The 13,338-nt window shown below is 34.5% G+C and overlaps 1 pseudogene across 1 annotated transcript; it reads right to left on the minus strand.

Moving 5' to 3' along the window:
• Positions 1-632: 632 nt before the first annotated feature.
• On the minus strand, positions 633-5,995 carry LOC147391262 (potassium transporter 7-like; annotated as a pseudogene). Its single transcript, XR_015182951.1, has 8 exons — positions 5,939-5,995; positions 5,341-5,571; positions 4,903-4,983; positions 3,359-3,473; positions 3,188-3,281; positions 2,375-3,120; positions 1,644-1,701; positions 633-1,512 (listed from the first exon to the last, which is right to left on the minus strand). The product of XR_015182951.1 is annotated as a potassium transporter 7-like (transcript).
• Positions 5,996-13,338: the final 7,343 nt, after the last annotated feature.

The following is a 13,338-nucleotide window of genomic DNA, read 5'->3' on the forward strand; positions in this document are numbered from 1 at the left end:
TCGATATTAATAAGACATAAACACAAATCTCAAGGAAAGATTAATCCAACTCATTCCTAATTAACATGACACCTATTCCTGAGTTTGAACTAAAAAAACCCCCTCTCAAAAGACTGAGAGAGGGTTGAAAAAATCATGCTGAAAAGGGTAAAAAGGACCTTGAGTCTTTACAAGTAAAAAGATCCCTCTACAAATCTATTATTCATTTTCTTCTCTATTAAGTCTTTTTCTTTGCTTACATCCTATACTTACACTACAACAAATATGGCAATTAGGAACGGTTTATTATCGTTCCTAAGCCACTATGAAACGGCTTGCAGACCGTCTTTAATCGAGGTGTCGTTAATGAGGTTAAACGGCTGAAAGCCGTTCTATATTTCATGATTTGGAACGGTTAAAAACCGTTCCTGATCTCGGAATTTGGAACGGCTTAAAACCTTTCCTAATTTGCGTCTTTATATAACAGCATACAACAACCCAAAAAGATTTGAGACATCGGATTTTATAGAACTGATGTCCTACGTCTGAGACTTTAGACATCAGTTATAAATCAATATCTAAAATTGTTATAAATTGATATCTAAAATTATTATTATTATTATTATTATTATTATTATTATTATTATTGCTACTTGCCTATTACCCACGGTTAAAATAGATCCAAATAGAGAACATCGAGGTTCTCTATCACATTAATTTATACACAAAAAGAGTTGCAATGAGTCATAATTTACAAATCCAAAATTACAATGCATCGATAAACCATTCACAATCATTACACAAGCATAAGTGCTTACAAGGAAGCAATGCCATCACTCCCATCCCTCCCTATCTTCTTTAAGACCCCCACAATGCCCGTAGCTACCAATAAAAGAATTTTTTCGTGTCACCACATTGCATACTCTAACGATGAGCTTCCGCACCTTCAAAAGAGTGTTTGAAACAAGTGCTCCTTATCTTGAATTGCAGCTTCCAATTCCTCAATAGGACCAAGCATCTGCAATTAAAAAAAGTGCGAAAATAGTGAACATTAAGCTTCAAGGAAGCCTAATCCAATTAAGCAGATCCAATTATATTACTTGAAAAATGGTCAAAAAGGAAAACCAAACAGCACAACCTTCAACTATCTAGTTGTAAATATAGGTTCGATCTATGTAGACATTTGCATCCATTACATATTGTTTGAATGGTTAGTTCATGGAAGGCAGGTAAGATTGTGCTATGTACCCACATTAATGTTCACCAAAACTGAAATATAGTGACAGCCACAACTAATGATGTGATGTGGATTGAAAATACAGACTAAAACAAAGTTTATAAATAGTCAAAACCTATGCAGCCTTACCGAACAATGTGTGGACTCCAGTGGCTATAACAATGGCCTCGATTTCACCTTACTTGCAAGTGGACCCAGAGAAAAGTTCATCACCAGTGTTCTTTGTGACTGGTAGGGACTCTCCAGTGCGGGCTGATTGATCGATCTTCAGTGGATCTCATGAGAAACTTGCTTTCCTGTGTTTCATTTTTCTTTCAAGCATCATAATAGATATAACTAATAAAATGTTTACATCAGTTAGATGTTGCAAAACTAATAAACATATGTATATATATAACTCTCACGAAGGAAATAGATAAATAAGCACCTGCCCTGGCCCCAAGAGGTTGAAGTGCATACAGACCCCCAGCATCACCATAACCAGACTGTTGCACAAAACAAACAGAAAGAGACACAAATACTTTTAGCAGAGAAAGTCTGAGGAACAAACATTAAAATGATAACCCATAGAGCTGCAATATTTTAAGATATTGATAGTACAAGTCCCAGTCTTGTCAATTAAGGAAAGAAAATTTTACTAAATGGACCATTAATTAACCGCCCAAAACTTAAGCACTATATAACAAGAAGTCCCTCTGCAATCACAGGGTCCTTTAAGTAACTTTTTCTCTTTGGAATGATCTTCTTTTTTTATACTAAATAATGGTGATTTAGGACAAATAAACATATTGGTTGAAATGTGAAGCAATGTGATTGAAAGAGCTATGTAAGGGGATGTAGACAGTTTACATTAGTTAACTAATGTTGATGTTTTTATCTAATCAAGGATTAATTGTGCCCCCTTGTACAATTGGTAATAATTCTCATGGTCCAAAAGGTAAAGCCATTAAGGAGATTTCAACAATATGAACCCCATGGAGAAATTCACAAAACTAATTCAGAGGCTGTTAAATGCATCTCAGTTTCAATAAAACTCACAAACTGCTATAAATTTAGAAGCATCTACAATTGGTGATGAAAAGAACTAATGATGACACCACATTATTAAAAGGCCCCACATATCACTAATAAAGATAGTGCAATTAATTGATAACATACATTTGCATCAAAGAGTTGCAAATGAGCAGATTCAAGTAATGAGTCTTTCTTTGAAGTTTGGCATTACAGCCAACATGTACTAGCCAAGCTTTATTGCTAGAAAACAAAATCACAGCAAGATCATTGCACCTCTACACGTAGTAGGTCATTCCTACCTCAATAAGACTAATGTGAGGAATGATCTTGAGGAAAGAATAGGCAACGTCGATCACAAACTTTTTTAAAAATGATGAATTTCTACTTGCCTTTATATAAGAGTGGCCCATCACGTATGTGATACCCGCTTGTTTAGCTTCCACAAGATCTTGGAGCTCCTCCTTGACTTGAAGGTCCAGATATTCTGCATTTGGTATCTCATACCGAATAAGCCTTCTCTGCCTTGGCATAGGTGATTCCTACTCATATAAGGATTGCAAGTTCTGCAGTGTGCCTGATTTGCTGCTCTGCACAGTAAAGGTTCGTTGTTGCCTTCAAAGGTATTGGAGGATTTTGACATCACCAACCATGTTTGAGCCCTATCAGAATTTCGAATGACTGTCATTCGGCCATCAACAAACCTTTCAAATGTGCCAAAATCCTCAGCTTCCAATTGTATGAACTCAGCTATGCTCATCACAAGGTTGTTTTCAAAGTTTTCATCTGCCTTTGAGACATCTTTGTAACAATATCTAATAATGCATTTGTACATCCGATAAGTTTTTGGGCCGATCTGACCAATGAGGTAGCGTTCAATAATGAATGAAGACCTGACCATATATCGACCTTGACTTGTGGACAACCTTGACACGCGGGAAACAACTTAAAGCATGGCACTGTTTGACAATTGAGAATGTTGCAGAGATGACAGCTTGACTAGCAACAATTGCAGCAAGGGTTGCTACCACAAAAATTGGCCAAAACATAGGTTCTACACAAAAGTAACAAGTAGATTAAGCAAAGTAGATCAGATAAAATGTTCTTCATCAAGTTTTTAGGGAAGCTTACTTGGAATTGATGCATAGAAGCTAATAGGTATAGGGGAGAAATTCTTTGTGAGAAATGCGGCCTGACCCATGTATTGAAGTACTAGACAAGGGTAAATAATGCAAGAAAACCTAATCTGCATGACAAACAGAACATAATAAACAACTTAAAGTGATGATACAAGCCATTAAACTAACATAACAACCACTACTTTAAAAACAAAAAAGTTCAGTTGTAGGGTGCCGAAAAGAATTAAAGCATAAAACTATCTCAAACAATTTGTTAAAGCAAGAGAATTTTTGTAATAAAATTGAAACAGCTAGGTCTGCGGGGTAAATCCTTCATCTTCTTTGTTATTGCTATGTATTTTCTATATAAATCCCATTAGAGTTCATTTAATTCATTGAACAACTAATAGAAACATGATCATCACGCATACGGTTAGAATCACCAATCAAGCTATTTTTTATGTTTAGATCAACAACTAAAGAATGGCCAAACATTCATGTTTCAGTGAATCTAATCTGAAAGAGTATTCCACATGGCAGACAAAAGGGAGATGAGATTGGGACATTATATTCAAAACTCCTATAATAAGAGATCCGCAATTCCTCAATATTTTATGTTGTTCGCATTGAAATGCATGGAAACTGAGAGGAAGAACACAATCCCCACCCTTTCGGGTGAGACTAGTCCCGCGGTCACATGTATCACCCCCTTGGAAAGTCCTAATTGCAACTGATTGAGTCGAGGGTCAACCGGACCCCCCCATTGTTTCGTGGGGTTTCAAACACTTGACGTACCCTTCCCGAGGAACTTATCAAGGCTCAACTTGTCAATAGGCCAACCCCTTTGTTAAATTCCCAATAACATGACTAGTGCTAAAGAAGTGTGTCTCAACTAATTTCTCCAACCATACTACTCGGAAACCAACAATGAGAACTGGAATAAATTAACACTCACTAGTTATATTATCAGTCGGACTAGCAGGGTCACATCTCCATTATGGTTCGAGCTGGCACCACCAGAGCAGGTTGGTTTGTACCACTAGCTCTTGAAACATCGATTGATCAATCGAGTATGGGACGACATAAGACATTTGTCTACTTGAAAAACATTGGGCAGATTAAACCATAGATGCTAACTACATTAAACATGCAAAAATATATTGCAATATTTGGCAAGCAATTCAGATTCATGGCAAGGTTAGGGCATATATAAATCTCTGAAAACCAGCACGAACCATAATCCAAGAGTCTTGTCAATCAAATGATCCTAAACATCCTTAACAGCATAGATTGCAGGGAAAAGCATGCAGTAAAATAATCAAAGTGATATAACAAAAATAATGGGCCTAAGATTCAACTGTCAGACTGTTCACCCTTAATAATGTTCTGGCAATTCCAAGGTCCCCATTCCAAAAAGGAATAAGTAGAAAAAACAGAGAGGGTTTAGGGTTCTTTTACTTGATTTGTAGAATTATTGGTCACATTGAAATCTCAAACAAAGGATTAGTTGACGAATATGAAGCAAATGCAGTGGGCATTTTCTTCCTCGTTCAGTACCTTCCAAGCCACTGCTCTCTCGTAGGAGATCGGCCTACTCATGCTCGAAAGACAGATACCACCTTGAAGACACGCAAAACCCTGCAAAGAAATATTAAAGATGATCCTAAACATCCTATCTGCAAATAAATTCCCAAGCATCCAAAAGAGTTCTAAAGGTACCTCATCCCACTGTAGATGATCCTAAACATCCAATCTGCAAATAAATTCCCAGGCATCCAAAAGAGTTATTAAGGTACCTCATTTCTCCACATGAACTTCTAGTCCTGAAATGGAAGACAAAACTACAAAAGACCAAATATGTAGGTTTAGTAGAACTAACAGATGAACATTCTCTCTTTGTTTTCTTCATATGTTATATAGAAATAATGAATGGCAAAAGGAACCACAATGTTAGTTCTTAAAGAAGAAAATGTATGAGATAGAAGGGAAAAATACAGCATTCTTACCAGAAATGGCAGGAGAGAGAACACCATCACCTATCACCATGCAAGAACCAAATAAAACTATAAGAAGTAAACCAGTTCTCAGTCTTTTATGCTTCTCTAGAAATATTTTCAATGGAGAAGCAGCTATGCACCTATTTAAGTGACCCTGGTTATAATACGTAGAGAGCTCTTCATCTGCTGCTTGTTGATTGGGAAGCAAACTTAGCTTTGCATGTACCACCTGTATGCGACCCAAAAATATCAGCAAAACCCAATAAAGGAAAAATGCGCAAGGGGAAGCCTTGAGTTATAGTTTGGCCAGAGCAATCAAATGGTAAGCAAGATTGAGTGGATTCTACTGGGGCATACAAGACCTAGCAAGGATGGACCCCATCTAATGCATCTTAAGAGTTTCTCTCAAATATTTATTGATTTCAAATGAAATAAAGCATAGGGAAGTATTTATTAGGTAAAATTGGATATAAAATTTATTAATCCTACAATAGTTGGAGGAAACAGAAAATTCATCATCAACAAGGCCTTTTATTGCTCCTCAAAAACTGAATCAATTGATCTAGATAAAGAAACTACAAGATACTGCAAGAGACATTCAAAGTGGCATATGAGTACCTTTCATGTGGCATGATTGAGTGTGATAGCAGCATTCCTGGAAATACCTATAGCTATAAGATTTTGACAAGAACAAATGCTTTCCCAAAAATCACTGTACATTTCACTGTGAATCCACTCCCTTGCTCAATCAAGTTGTGTTGCTGCCGAAAGTAGAACTCAAAGGAACAGACACTAGCACATGTTGGGGACTCCAGTTACAAACACCTTCCTTTGGGATGAAATCAGAACAGGCACCATCAGTGCTTGGTGAATATGGTTTTGTCACTTTCTTCTTCTGCATTGCCTGTATAATATTGTACAATAAATGAATATGATGAAGACTTCAATCTTTGGGTGGAATGTGGCTCAATCACATCTCTGTTGTGTTTCATACATGCAAGACCATGTTCTCATCGATATCAAAAAGTGTTAAACCACTCATACAGTGGTAGCTCTCCCAATGTAAACATGCAAATAAAGACATACCTGTTAGCACTTTAATAATCTTTGGATCATCCTTTTCCCTCCTCCTTTATCCGGACTTGGGACCGGCAGTGTAAAATATTAATTTTACAATGGCGGAATTAAAAAGGGGTTAGTTGACACAAAAACATAGTCAGTTATTAGTTAAACAATATAACTAAAAAGTAAAAGTACTTTGTTGATAAAGAACCTTGTAGTGAGAAGAAACATGACTAGTAATAGTAAAACTTTAGAAGGGTTATCCAAATACAACTAGTAGTACCACTTAGTATCTAGACATATGTCAAAAGAAGGATAACCAGTTCACATTGCAAGTAGTACATAAAACCACACACAAAACTATTGCGAGATAACCCTAATAAAAATTTTCGGCCACACGGTAAACCCGCCTATTCCAACTTCTCCTAGAGTCCTTGCAAAACTGGTTCGTTGGGTAAGAGGGGTGTTTGCTATATGAATGATGTCAATAAGAACCTTAACGTCGTCTTCACCCAGAGGATACCCATATACAGTAGAAGGGGTAGTATCCATAATCGCTTTTCCAACTGCAACAACATTTCTTCCCCAATCCAATAGTTCGCATGACATTTCTTTTGTAGAAAATCGTGGTTGTGCAATTGAATACGAATCAACTGTTTGGGGTCTTGAAAGTATATGCTATAATAAAGATTGATATCAACTTCTATATATATATATATTTATATATGTATGACTAAACAAGAAAATGTAATAGCATATACCTCAATGTTCCGAATACTTCCACGTACATCCCCAATATCTTCCCGTAAATCTTTCACTTCAACTTTGATATTCGTTAGTTTCTTAGTTTGCTCAATAATTTGCTTATCTTTCCCAAGCAACATTTCTTTCGCAGTGGCTGACCCGAGAATCCGTGTTTTCGAAACATTAGTGCCAACACCACGAACACATCCCCTTTTATCCGGACCAAACACTTTAGTCAAGGGATCATTGAGAAGGTCTTCGAAACCATTATCTTCTGATTGGTTCTTCATGATTTCTTTTAGTTTATCCTACAATATTAAACAAACAAATATATTTATGCAAACTATATATTTTATATAACATTCAATAAACATATGTTTAAGATGATGATTATACCAAGTAAGGGGCGACAGTACTCGAGCTAGCACCGTCATCCTTTGAATGCCCTCTAATCCACACCTCAGTCCTCGAAGGGGGATCGCTACCATCTCCTCTTTCCCGTTTCTATACTTGCATAAATTTTAAGGTATTAATTATGAAAGGTATAACTCAAAGTAAAATAATTTCAACGTATTTATATTGAATTTAATGACACGTACTTACCATTCGCTCCTCTAATCTTGCGTGGCCATGCCTACCAGTAGTATGATAGATGTTCAAATTGCTCCTATTTGTCACATTTCTTTTCCTCATTTCTACAATTTTGGGTGCAGGAGTACAATTAACAAATGCGACCCAATCTTCTTGCTTAACATTTGGAGGACAATTTTTCAATCTATCATCCATATTATTATAACAATCGATGTACTTGGTCCTCAACTTAGCCTTGTATTTTTTGAATGTCTCGGACATGCTTCTAAGGCATTGGTACTTGTAGGATGGACGAAGGATGAACTCTCCCTACATGAGAAATTTAAAAAAAAATAAAGATAAGTATTCACAAAGAAAAAATATGTAATAATTAACTAAGATTATTTCAATTGTAATATTATATTGCAACTTACAAGTAGTAATTTTCACATCTCATCATTCTTTCTAGCTGGCACTAAACGCCAATCCTCTATCGAAATAGGAATGTGAGTACGAACAATCTCTCCACATCGTGTAAAAAACTTTACTGAATGCTCGCCAATCAGTAGACCATTTGTATTGAAACTGATTCTTATCCTATTATCTGTCGATGAGCTTACAGATCCTAACCCATACAAAATAGTTAATATAAAACTATTAATATTGGACAACTTAATGATAATATAATAAAATAAGGGAAAAATTAAATTTACCTAATTGTGAGTTCTGAGTACTCGTGCTAGCCATTATAATTGATTTTCCAATTTTCTTGTCTATTTAAATAATGAAATCATAAATAAATAAAATAAATTTAATCATACAAAATCTAAAAAAATAGAAGATGTTTATCATTCAATTTCTATATCGCAAACAACACACAACTACAAAATCGTGTCTAAATCATCATCATCATAGTTTTTATCACTTTCATTTACAATATCATCCATGTATGCATTTTCATCAACAATTGAGTAGAATATAATAGGATCTTCAAGTGCATCCACTTCTTTCGTCAATCGTTTTGGGGCCGCTAGAACAATGGACCATCTAGGCCTTAGTTGATCTTTTGAGTAGAATACTTGACTAGCTTGAGATGTAAGAATGAAATGTTCATTCTCTTCTTTGTCAATTCCTTTGAATTTGTCCATGTTACACAATATCAAATTTGTGTCAGGATCAACTTTACATCCGTTAGTCCTATCTTCTACTCTAACTCAATCACAATAAAATACAGTTTGACGAAAATCAGTGTAATCCAAATCAATAATCTTCTTCACAACTCCATAATAAGTGGTCTCTTCTTCCTTATAATTTTTGTCTTTGGCACTTGCTCTGTATTTAGTGATGGCTTTCATGGAGACCCCACTATTTTGTGTCGTCTTGTTGATCTCATACTCACTTGGAGTGAATAAAAAACCATTTACACGATATTTATTGTAACTTTTTTACTTTGAATGTTGGTCCATCTGCTAATCACTTCAATATTGACTTACCATCAATATGTTCCAACTACAAAAGATTAAATAATTTGATATTAGTATCATAGTTATAAATAAATATCACTCTATGTTTTAGAAAAAATAATAATAATTAAAGTGATTACCTCTTTCCTTAACCAAGGGATGAAACCTCCATCTCTATCCTTCGACTCAGATCCCTTTTTTTTAGGCCTTTTGTATTGATTGATTTCAGATATGTTTCATATTTCCTATCTTAACAATAGACATATTTCATTGTAATTAAATGCTCATCTAATTGTTCAAATTGATAATGCTAAGTAAAATTTATGTACTTACTCTTTCCATTCGTAAACTCTACCATAACAATGTAGAACCCATCTACGTACTTGTTGATATTGTATTTGAGTTAGATATATGTCCTTGCCTTTGCCTAAAGGTCTTTCATCGATGAATTCATCATCCTCGTCTAAGAATCTTTTACATATATACTTATGATTTCCTTTTTCACTATTTGGCATGTATTCCATATAATATAAAATAGATATAACGCTCAGCAATACATCCTTCAGAGCGTGCAAAATTTCTCACGTATCCTTTATAAGTTTTCATTAACCTGTTCAGAAAAATATTCAATTATGAATATACTTCTCAATTTATGCATGAATTGATACATCTTTAATAAAATTATAAAATATACCGTTCAAAAAGATACATCCAACGAAATCTGACTGGACCGCACGATAATGCTTCATCAGCTAGATGTATCATAAGGTAAATGCTGATAACAAAAAATGAAGGTGGAAAAAACTTCTCCAAAACACACATTGCTTCCACAAGATTGTGTTTGATAGCAATGATATCATTTACTCGGATCACCTTTGAGCATAACACATTGAAAAACATACATATCCGTCGAATAGCGGTATACAGTATCTTATGCTTCAAAAATGCATGTTGTATCAATATAGGAAATAATTGCTGCATAATTACATGATAGTCATGCGACTTGAGTTCTTTTATTTCAAGATTCTCTAGGTTCACATGATGCTTCAATCTGGAACTATACCCTATAGGGACCTTCAAATCATGTAAAGTACGGCATAACAACTCTTTCTCCTTGCGGCTTCGAGTAAAGGAAGCCTTGGGTTTAACTATTTTTCTATCTATTTCTTTCATCCACAAGTTTTTTCTTATATTCATCACTATTAGATCATCACGTGCACTTATGTCATCCTTCATTTTTTCTGACTTCAAGAATTGTCGATAAAAGATGGTCAATAACATTCTTCTCAATGTGCATGACATCTAGGTTATGACGAACATTAAATTCCTGTCAAAAATATTTATGATGTAATATTAAGTTCTAATTCGTCAACATAAATGTAAATGATCATTAATTTATAATTTAAGGAAATTACCTTCCAATATGGCAAATCGAATAGCTTTGATTCTATACCATACTGTTAAATCTTTTGTCTCATCGTCATAACTTTTTCGTTTTTTCCTTTTTGATTTACCGATTTCCATCTTAATACCAGTTACTTTCTTTTCAACTTCTGCACCACTCAACCGTTCAGGACATCTGCTATCCTCTACTTTATTATTGAAAGGTGCCTTTTGGGTCCTAAATATATGATTAGTAGGAAGGAATCTTCGATGACCCTGATAAGAGGACTTCTTACTACTTTTAAGACATTCAGCAAAAGTTCCCTCAGCACAAACATGACATGCATATAAACCATGTGTTACACAACCTGATAAACTCCTATATGCAGGAAAGTCATGAATTTCCCACATCAAGATAGCTTTCAAATTGAAAGTTGTCTTAGATTGAGAATCATATGTTGATACCCCATTAGCCCACAACTCATTCAACTCTACAATCAAATGTTCTAAATAGACATCAATATTCTTACTTGGTCCTTTCGGCCCTGGTATTAATAAGGTCAACATTGAGAATTCTCTTTTTATGCACAGAAAAGGAGGAAGATTATAGGGTACTATAATCACAGGCCAACAACTATAAGTACTGCTAAGATGACCAAAAGGATTAAAACCATCAGTTGCAAGCCCTAAACGCACATTGCGTGCTTCCCCGGCAAAATGTAGCCATGTGACATCTATTGCCCTCCAACTTGATGAATCAACGGGATGCCGCATTACACTAGTAGATTCTTTCGATCCAGCATGCCAGGTCATTTGCTCAGCTATCCATGGTACACTACAAAATAAAGTTTTACGATTCATAATTACGTATCATAAATATCTATTATTTAGTGAGATATTAAAAATATGTTGAAACTTAATTATTACTAACCTGTAAAGCCTTTTTAGTCTTGGTGTGAGAGGAAAGTATCTTAACACCTTCGCAGGGATTCGTTTACCTTTTCTCTGTGCCAAATAATCTGATTTCCATCTAGACACATGACAGATTGGACAATTATTTCTATATTCATTCTCTTTCCAATAAAGGATACAATCATTTGGACACGCGTGTATCTGCTCATAATCCATTCCCAAGTCTTTGATCACTTTCTTCGCTTGATAAGATTTATCAGGTAATGTGTTTCCATCCGGTAAAATTTTCTTAATCAATTCAAGTAGTTCATTAAAACTATTATCTGACCAACCATGCCGTACCTTTAAGTTGTATAACTCAACAATAACTGACAACTTTGTTAATTCCTTTGGACATGAAGGGTACAATGGTTATCTTGCATTGTCACATAAAGTTTTGTATTGTCTTACTTCATGGTCTTCATGGTCATGAGATTCTACTGAACATAACCCATACTCATCTTCATTTTTTCCCATATCTTCCATAATAACATCAACATTTCCACCTATTTTTTCAAATGCATCATTAACGAGTTCACCCATTCTTGGATAGTTATCGTTATGTTGATCAAGAAAGTCATTTACAGAATTTGCTGTTGATGGTTGTTCTTCATTTAATGATTCATGTTCTCCATGAAAAAACCATACAATATATGTTTGATCAATACATTTATGATCAAATTCTCCGAAATCATTTCAATAGAGATTTTTCCCTTTCTATTACGACATTTCGTACATGGACATGAAAATAATGTATTTCCACCAGAATTTTTTATAACAAAATCCAAAAATGATTGAACCCCATCAAAGTACTCTGTACTTGTCCTAGGTTTAGTCATCCATGCTTTGCTACTTGATATCATTATTCTACAAAGTTGAGATAACATATCAGTGTGAATAAAATTCACTTATGACTCAAAAAAGATATACTTTATAAATAAATACAACTCCTCTACAAGAATACTACAAGTACTTACAAATATCAAGCTTCAAGCATATAACAAACCCAACATTTATAATATTGAAATGTTGTTCATAGTCTGAAAGAAATTGAAATTAACTCGAGGTACTCCAGACAAATATAAATTACCTACTAGATATTTAGGGTTGTGAGTCCCTATTATATCCACAAAATCAAAAGTGCCTTATGCAATCTTATGATCATACCTTTGGATGTTTCTCAAGATTAATAAGACATGATGTGGATGGTACAAGACATGATGCAGGTTTATACTTTTACCTAAATGATGAATCTGAGATCAAGAATAATCTTCTAAAGGAATTAAAGTATAAACTAAACACTAAATTAATAAAAAAAAAAATCTAGTAAGCAATTACTTCAGATTGTAAGGTAATCATAGTATTACGATAATGAATTCCTTAAGCATCGATAGAAGGGATGTCAATAAAAGAACGATCTTCTGCTAGTTAGAGTTTCTATCAATAATCCTAATGGAGTCTCCTAATGAAATTAATGTTTCAAGACAAGTCTAGGCCCAAAGGGGTGATTGATGTCTAACACAATTTTAAAGAAAAAATTAATTTATTGGGTATGTGATGTAGGACCATGATGGTTAACTAAATGGAAGGTCTGAGATTAAGAATAGATGACTTAAAGCAAAAAAAAATAAAAATAAAATCTGTCATTAATCCAAAATACAAAGAATATCAGATAAATAATTACGTTGAAATTCCAATGTAAATCTGAACTTTGAGATAATAGAACAAACAAAACTGTGTTTAATCACATTTAAAAACCTAAATCTTCAATCCAAATCCCTAATACAATCTAGATAAAGAAAAGAGAGATTAGAGATAATACC

The sequence above is a fragment of the Akebia trifoliata genome, chromosome 11, assembly GCF_017979445.1.
Source record: "Akebia trifoliata isolate Shusen 1 chromosome 11, ASM1797944v1, whole genome shotgun sequence".
In the NCBI taxonomy this organism is placed as follows: domain Eukaryota; kingdom Viridiplantae; phylum Streptophyta; class Magnoliopsida; order Ranunculales; family Lardizabalaceae; genus Akebia; species Akebia trifoliata.